This window comes from Hyla sarda, chromosome 12 (genome assembly GCF_029499605.1).
Source record: "Hyla sarda isolate aHylSar1 chromosome 12, aHylSar1.hap1, whole genome shotgun sequence".
NCBI classification, from domain to species: Eukaryota; Metazoa; Chordata; class Amphibia; order Anura; family Hylidae; genus Hyla; species Hyla sarda.
Genome location: NC_079200.1, coordinates 63,482,829 through 63,492,247, shown reverse-complemented (window position 1 = coordinate 63,492,247; position 9,419 = coordinate 63,482,829). Strand labels below are relative to the sequence as shown.

The following is a 9,419-nucleotide window of genomic DNA, read 5'->3' as shown; positions in this document are numbered from 1 at the left end:
TACTCAAGATGTAAGCCCAGCTGAAGACATGAGCTTCATTGATAATTTGTCACCATGGCCCCATTGCATCCATTGTGTTGTACTTAATTCTACCCTATAAGTAAACCAGAATAAAGCCCAAAATGTTTTCAGGATTGATAAATCTATAGAATTTTCTCGCTTCCACATGTGAAGGTGGTATAAAGGGGGGAGCGAATGGGTTTACTTCAATCATATCTTCCCATCGTGTGAATCCACTCTTCGAGTTACTATGGAAACCGCAGAAAACCAGTAAAGCTGATTTTCACATAGCAAAGCCGGAAGATTAAGTCTTCTCCTCCACCTTCCAATCTGTCTCGCCCTCTGTGTATCTGCTGGCAAGGCTTCCTGATGTCACCATTGAGACAGAAGAAATTGTGAATGGTATAGGTTCATAAATGGGGGGGCAGCTAGTGCTCCTGCTGCTCAAGGGGGCAAGGTATAAAGTGTCCCATCCATACAATCGACCTTGTGAATGATACAGTTGAATTTAAAGGGCAAGTGCATGATTGTGCATCATTAACACAATAAACCATCCCTTTAAAGCTTAAAGGGGTACTCCGGTTGCAAACATTATTTTTTTAAATCAACTGGTGCCAGAAAGTTAAACAGATTTATAAATTTCTTCTATTTAAAAATCTTCATCCTTCCAGTACTTATCAGCTGCTAAATGCTCCAAAGGAAGTTCTTTTCTTTTTGAATTTATTTTCTGTCTGACCACAGTGCTCTCAGCTGACAACTCTGTCCATGTCAGGAACTGTCCAGAGTAGGATAAGTTTGTTATGGGGATTTTCTCCTGCTCTGGACAGTTCCTGACAGGGACAGAAGTGTCAGCAGAGAGCACTGTGGTCAGAAATAAAAGAAATTAAAAAAGAAAAGAACTTCCTCTGTAGTATACAACAGCTGATAAGTACTGGAAGGATTAAGATTTTTAAATAGAAGTAATTTACAAATCTGTATAACTTTCTGGCACCAGTTGATGTTAAAATTTTATTTTCCACGGGAGTACCCCTTTAATTATCGCTACGATATCACAAGGACACCTATGAATTCATAGAAGTGATGGTGGGCGTGTAGTCCATTGTTTTTCTAAAAGGGGATATCTATGATTGTGCATTGTTAACCAGTGTATTAACCTTTTAAAGCTAAATTACCAATATGAAGTCACAAGGAGAGTGACAATATCACTCCTGAGGCATCATAATTCCATTGTTGAGGCCATGTAGCTTATTGCTGCCCCAAAAGAGGAACCGCATAATTGAGCAATGACCAGTGTACCTCCACTTCAACATGGGCTATGGATTTGTACCTCCCTCTATCAGTGTAGGAAATTTATTGACTAAACAAATCCTACTAAAATGCTCCCAGCCAGACTAATGGCCATATAATTCTACCACCCATATGTCCATTTGGTGTTCGCATGGATACATGATGCATAGTGTCTATTCCCGGCACATAGTTCTGTTGACCAAGTTGGGTAATGAATCCTGGCGCATGCTCTTTTCCACATTCTGTGTTGACCCAAAATCCCAACTATCTACTGAACAAGGAGTATTTCCTCCATAAGGGCTTTATTAGGATGGATGGACGGTTACTCTTACCAGTTGCATAAAGGTGTTGTCTGGTTTCGAAAGACAATTTCCAAAAACCCTGTTTGGAAATTCTGGGTTAATAGATGAGGTGCTCCCATCCAGGACATCTACTAACCATACTAAACAGTAGCTACAAAGAGCATCTCTTGCTATGAAAGACCCACCACATCTGGGCATTGCACAGACAGCCCATTCATTTATATTGTTACCAGGTAATACTTCATTTTTCCTGTGGTAGCGCATCAGGGGACCTGCACCATGGATTCCAGTTTATTATCAAAAAAATTCTTCTAACAAAAAGGGACAGTCCAAAGTAGACTTAGAACTTGTACCAAGCTTAGAATATGGCTGGTATTAGATGGTTGAAAACAATGCCAGTCCTGCCAAAATGCTTCATATTCAGAATGTATTCTCCAATTGGTGCAAAGAAAGAACATTCATGGGTCAATTGTCCCCTGAGTGAATGGAGGGGCAGCATACATGTTAAGTCTCCCTCAATTCACTCCAAGGAAAGCTAAGTATGGCACTCAGCTATCTTTAGAAATCCCATAGAGAGTGGATGGAGTGGATGCCCAGCATGCATGCTCCAGCTCCAATAACACGTGGGACAAGGGACTTCTGTTCTTGTGGTCTGTGGGGGGGTCAAAGCAATTGGACCCTCACTGATCAGTTAGTTAAGCTCTATCTTGTGGATTGGTGATTACTTTTAAACTTCCCATAACCCCCTACGTATTTGGGCCATTGATTCATCAATTTATGGTGCCAACAGCCCAACTGTATGATGACTGACATGATGACATCATCACTATAGGGGTCCATTTTCCAGTACAAAATAGTGCCCCATGTATGCAACAATTAATGGAGTTGTCAAGGGTTGGACAAATATGGCTGCCTTCTTATAAATACAGTGCCACCCATGTTTTTATGTTTTGTGTGTTACTGCAGCTCACGTTAACAAAATTGTCCTCAATACCAAGACAATGGTTTTGGTTTGCCATGATTCCACAATACCATTGCATATTCATATATAGGAGCTTCCTAAAGGGTCAGTAATGGCTCACAGTATGGTTTCTCACAAATAACAATGAAGAAATGAGCAACCCCCCTCAACTCCTACCCCTCCCCCCTTAACCTGACCAGATCAGGTGTTGGGGGTCTGCGCATGTGCGGGGTCCGTGGGGAGAACTAGCGCTGCAGGGGAATTAGAAGGCAAACTTATTATCATCATGTTTCTAATTAATTCCCAACTCGTTACATTTCCTCTGGCTAATTTCTACTAACCGCTGATTTCATTAAACTCATCTCTATGGTAATAATCCTCTTCTATGTTCGTTTTCAGGCCAATGAAGACGAAAAAAATAATGTGACGGAGAGAAAAATCTTATGTGCCAAGTATGTATCTGGAATAACGTAGGAATGTGGAAAAATACTGAGAGCAGGGAGAAGTTTACCACTGGGACGGGCAGGAATGAATGTTACAAAATGTAACACCCCCCTCCCCCGACCATCACCTCCCCCAGAGAGACAGTGACCCAGATACAGTAGCAGCATCCGGAGAACATTCACTCTGCATAGCAATAAACGTAGAGACGAGTAAAAAAAATGCCATGGTGAAATCCTGAATATCGCCGTGTCCCACCGCTGATAGAGGAGCCTGGATTTAGTCATCCAAAAACATCATATCCCTGTACACACACCCTTATCTATAATAACATTGCCTTGGCCACCCATATAGGAAATTATCATCTTATTACCAGTTCTAAGGTCTTTTTCAAAGGGGCCCCATAGGTTAAAAAGTTATTCCAAGGGGGGTATAAAGTAAAGAGCTGTAGTAGGGACCCCATATGTTAAAATACTATTCCAGGGGTTTAAATAATCTAACTGACCCCATAAATTGAAAGGCTCATTGCAGAGAGCCCCATAACACAGCCATGTCAGGTGGCCCTATAGTTTTAAAAGGCCAATGCAGAGGGCCTAAAAAGCAAAGAGCTGTGCAAGGGGCCACATATATTAAATAAATATTCCAGTGACACCCCCCCCCCCCCCCCCCACACACACACACACACATTGAATAACTATTCTAGTAAGCCCTACAAATTAAACAGCTATTGCAGAAAGGACTATTTCATGGGCCACATTGGTTAAAGAGCTGTTACAGGGACCCTAAAACTTTGATAGCTATTGCAAAAGAGCTATTGCAAGGGTCCCATAGGCTAAAAAGCTATTTCAAGAGGCACTATAAAAACTATTCTGAGGGCCACATACATTGCAGTCACATTCTGGGGGATCATAGATTTAAAAAAAAAAAGGGAATATAGAATACAAATTATTCAAGGCGCTTCCCTACTAGATGGCAGCCATGTTTTGTTTTACTGTTTATTACTCGTGCCATTTTAATGTCACATTTTCTTTCTTTTTTTTTTTCAATAATACAATGTAATCCTGTGCTTCCCTATCTGAGTGGCCTGGTAAGCAGGGTCCTGAAGGACTAATGGAGGTTTCTCTGTGCCTTCCTGTAAATGCAAAAGTAATGGTTCTACACGCGTCTCCAACTTGTGGCTCTCACATTGTTATGACACTACAACTCCCAGCAAACCCTGACAGATGCAGGCACAAAGACAATCAAAGTGAGATCACCTATGTTATGCTCCACCCCCTAGGACCCAAAACTCATAAAGAACAAATTTAGCAATTATTATTAATATAAGTACTAATAGAAAATGAAATAAAATTTTATGAAATTACAATAAAGAAATATCAAATAATTTTAAACAAATGACTCATTACTAATTGAACTCATCAATTCAAGAAATTATACAAGGATTCAATCAAGTCATTGCAATTATTTATTAAGTAAAATAATACATTTATTATTAAATACATTCTTATTAATATCTACAATAAGTTTTAAAATGTTTAGAAAAATATTCTCAGACATTTAAATAAAATGATAAAAGAGCAAATAAATAGCATGATAAACAATCTCGGCAATGCCGCACTTTGGCCCATGGCTGTAATGATGTCCTTTTTTCTTCTCCTTATATACAGCCTAATCCTTGTGTATTATGTCAGGTTGACAAGACCGCAACACAACTACATATTATTTTCATCTTTTTTTTATTTTCATGTCACGAATGCCGGTGCATAGAGGGGGCCAGACACTGCTGAGCATTGGGGGCTGTACACAAGACCATGATGTCGTATAACAGCAATGGGCAATCACCTAGTACCAGTTATGGCTTTGGTATAAAGGAGTGTTTTTGTTGTTATTACTTTATTTTTAGAATTTGATGTATCTTTTATTTGACATTGTTTTTATTTTAACTATTTACTGCATTTTTATTTCTTCATTATTACTATTTTACTTTTATAATTAGATTTTAATTAAATATTTATTGAACATTTTTATTGAATTTTTATTATTTTATACAATTTTTTTTATTATCATGATCTCTTTGTTTCTGTTTAGAAATAGACTCAAATTATATTACTTGTATTTTAAATAGACTCATATTATTTGTATTTTACTTATTTGTTTAGTGATCTATTTTTGATATTTTCAAAAAGATCTGACCTCACTGAGGGGATATGGGGTTATACAGGGCAGCCAGTCAGGGTAACACGGCTTCAGGTGTGGAATGACCCCGAGTGTCGAGGTTGGGGGGTTGAGGGGTATTAGGCTTATTATGAGGCAAACCTCAGCTGTGAATCATCTAATAGGAGGGAAGGCTATATCCCAGGTTGGAATGATTTATTTCCAGAGTCACACCAGCTCTAAGCTGGGGATATGGGGGAAGGGTGCAGGTTAAGGTCAGGATGGACAAGGAGCCAGACATAGTTCAGACAATAGAAGACAAGGGGGATTATTATAAGGATAGTGCATTGGGCTTAACACAATGTATTTCATACAAGAAATAGAAAACCTTAGGAGAAATAATAAGTTATGGCGAGCAGCTGTGCGCCTACATGTCATCCCCTACAGTGATGGTGTCTGGCCAGAGGGAGCGACATGAAGAGCTTAGTATAATGTGAAGTGAATGGTGTGAGCACAACGTATGAGGGGTATATGTGTATACATGGTGGTGGATGTGGCGGTGGGTATAGTGATGTAGATTTTTATTAATATTATGTTATTTTCTGGACCCTGCTCAACATTTAGCAGACATTCCAGCAAAATGAAAATAGCTCTGCGGTGAATGTGTCACTATTCAGGAACCATCACAAAGCTAGATAGGGACCATGCTGAGGGTTTCCAAGAACCCAAAGCTTCTAAAAATTACAGAAAAGAAGCGGCACTCTGCATTGTATGTTATGTGTATGTGTTCACATTTGTAAACATACATGGTATATACGTGTGTGTGCATATATGTATGTATGTATGCATGTATATATATGTGTGTGTGTGTGTATATATATATATATATATATATATATATATATATATATATAGTAAATTTGAGTAGCTTTATTAGTCCACTGATGCACTGGACTTGATAAAGGGAGGAATCCTGAAAGCTTGTCTCTACAAAATTCTGTTAGTCCAATAAAAGAGGTATTACAAGATACTGCAACATTTTTTGATTTGCATCTATATGTGTGTGTGTATTCTTGCACATGTGTATATGCCTGTTTGTGCCGATTTGTATGTGAATGAAAGTGTATGCATATGCATTCACATGTAGTATATACTGGTTGTATATGCATGTATGGGTGCTAGCTCATATATGTGTATGTTCTATGTTCTTACATTTGTGTGTATACATGCATATGTCTGTGTATATATATATATATATTTATGAATGTTCACATATTATTATCATTAAGAATAAAGCGGGTCCATATGTTTTAGGATAAATATAAATAGAAATCTGCTTATTTGATATGAACCTATGATGCTTTATATTTATTGCATTGTATAATAATTAGCATTTGTACATCATTTTTCAATTTTACCACATTGGCTTGAAACTGTAATATGTTATTGTTGGTACAGGCTTTTCTTATATACCTACATCATACATACTTATTGCCCCAAATGCATTATCCTTACAATTGTATTGATATGTGTTTTATCAGCAGGTAGTGTGGATCTCTATATATCATGCAGGAGGGGTGGGGGAGGTGTCTGGGGATCCAGGCATGAATTGACAATCCTGAGGCTGGAATATTGGATAAAATAACATTATCGATGAGGAGAATAGGGTGATTTGCATCCGAAATGACTATGGGGACACGGTTGCTCTGAGGTCAGTAGAAAGGTCAATGAAGCCAGAAGTGGGGGGGGGGGGGGGGGGGGGGGGGTGAAGGGGAGCTATCAAAAAAGGCAGAGGGTGAAGGATGTATAGGAAAAGGTAGAAGATTTTCTTATTATGTTTCTTGAGAACTGGCAGCCACATTCTGCCATTGTGTATAATTCAATAAATATAATGCATGTTTTGCGCACCATGTATATTTTTCTTTATCTTAATCAGATACACGAGACAGAATTATTTTTGGTTGGAATTATTTTATTACTTTGTATTATTTTTATTAATTCTCTTAATAATTTCATTGTTTTATTGTTATCTTTATTATTGTTTTTATTATAATTTTCATCACCATTATTGATTTTGATGCTACGGATGAAAACAATCAGCACAGAAGATGTTAAAAAAAAAGGGGGAAAAAAAAGTAAATTACATTTATGTAACGTAATATTACCTAAATACAGATCTAAATAAAATTATAACAGTTGAATTCACGTTCAAAATACTAATGGTACTAATAATAAATATACAAAGGAACATAAATATAAATAACTTATCGTTTAAAAATGTCAATACTTCAAATGCGAATAAGTAAAAAACACAGGTAAGGTATAAAATAAAACAAAAAATATAAATAAGACAATTTGAAAAGAAAATATATAAAAAATGTAAAGTTTAAATAATATTAATAGTCAGGGTTGATTAATTCATCTATAATAGAAAATATTACAAATATTGAAGAAAATACAGCGCTCAAACTTGGCGTTTTGAGCAAAGAATTTCAAAGGGTGACTCTTAATTTTTTTCTTCTTTCTATGACATTAGATGGACATACTTGGAGTATTTAGCGGAGCAGTACGGTATATTTTTGATCAATGTTGGGGTCTTCCAAAAAGGTTGTGTGTGGCGTCTTCATGAGAGGATAAGTGGTTGTATGCCTCCAGAAGGGAATTGCTGCTTGAGAAGAACGTGTTTGGGGTTTAATGTGGGGGACATATATAATCCTCTCTGCTTGTCCTGAACAAGAAGGTCCCATCATCCTCCAATCAGTAAGAAACCAGAACTTGAAAGCAGAAAATCTCTCTGGAAAAAAAAAAAATAAATCTCTTTAACTGGGTCATCTGTGCAGGGAAGGGTTTAAAAACTGAATCTCAATCCGAGGCAGCGAAGGGAGAATTTGCTGTAAATGGCGACTCTTTGGATCACAGCATCGATGTAACCCTTTAATCACAAGATAATAGAAGAAACTGTGAAAATAAAATTATTTCCATCTACATTCCGCTATTTAATATTATTATTATTTTTCTAGTTTTCTCATGATTTCTTATTTTTCATTATTTTTAATTAGTATTATGTATATTAGTATATTTTAGTATATTTGTATATTTTTAATAAGCAGTGTTTTGCATTAGTTTTTTTTATAATTTATTACTGTAATTTCATTCACATTAGTTTTATTTTTTCATTTCTATTTTATTTTTATTTATTTATTATATAACTATTTTATTTTTTAGTGTTTGCTATCATTTTTTTTTAATTATAATTATTTTCATTTTTATTGTTATCCAGGACAACGTGAGTGTCCAGTTTTCTCAGGGGTCTCTAGGCTTCTCCTGTTTTTGAGCTCTGCCGTTGTCTATGTCACCGGTTGTCCGTCTTTTCCTCTACTGGTCATAGTCGCCACAACCAATGACCTGGATATTCTGGAAACATGTCTAAAAATAAGATAAAGCTACAATACGGCCATGTCTGCTGTAAGCACAAACGAATATATAGCGAAGTCTTCAGTAGCCAAGTGAACCTTATATTACCTTATATATATGGCACATGATACCTTTGTAGATACGAGATGTATATGATGCAGGATCCATTAACATGCACTTTATTTCATATGGTGCAATAGAAAAGGATGTAAAATAATAGTATCTAATATGTAAAAAAAATAATATCTGGTGTAATAAATAAAATAATATACACATGAGAGGGCATGTAGTAGAAAAGACACAAGACACAACACTATCTAAAATATGGCTTAGTAATATAAATAATAATATAAATGTTATAAATAATACATATAATACATATGCAAATGTACTACAAAAAAACATAATAAACCTATAAAAAATAACACAATATAATATATATAATATAAATAATAACAATAATACATATCATACAACATGATACAATACAATAGGATACAATATAAAATATAATATAAAATTAAAAACATTAAACTTAAAAAAAAAAAACATCCCATAGTATAATAGAACATATAGCAATATTTCCTGACAAAGTAGGAAGATATCACAGTAGTAAAGAGGGTCTTGTATAGTATAGGGGGGCATGTTTATTATAGACATATATCACAGTAATGAAGGGGGTCATTATAGGCAAATATTGCTTTAAAAATGGGGATCACAATGTATTTTATTTCAATTTATCACAGTAGTGAAGAAAGGGTAAAGTGAGAAAAAGAAAGTACATCCTCCTTTACTTTTAATGGGTTTAAGTATCAGGACATAATAAAAAATATCTGGTCCATAGAATGTCTTAAAATTAA

At 35.8% G+C, this 9,419-nt stretch overlaps 1 long non-coding RNA gene across 2 annotated transcripts; it reads left to right on the top strand.

The window, feature by feature from the left end:
* The first annotated feature begins 280 nt into the window (after positions 1-280).
* Positions 281-8,124, top strand: LOC130297081 (uncharacterized). Of its 2 annotated transcripts, XR_008849391.1 has the most exons (5): positions 281-402; positions 2,950-3,002; positions 4,759-4,854; positions 6,687-6,856; positions 7,682-8,124. It is a non-coding gene; the product is annotated as an uncharacterized LOC130297081 (long non-coding RNA). The 2 variants fall into 2 exon arrangements; XR_008849390.1 differs by lacking the exons at positions 281-402; positions 2,950-3,002 and having other exon boundaries at positions 3,739-4,854.
* The last annotated feature ends 1,295 nt before the right edge of the window (positions 8,125-9,419 follow it).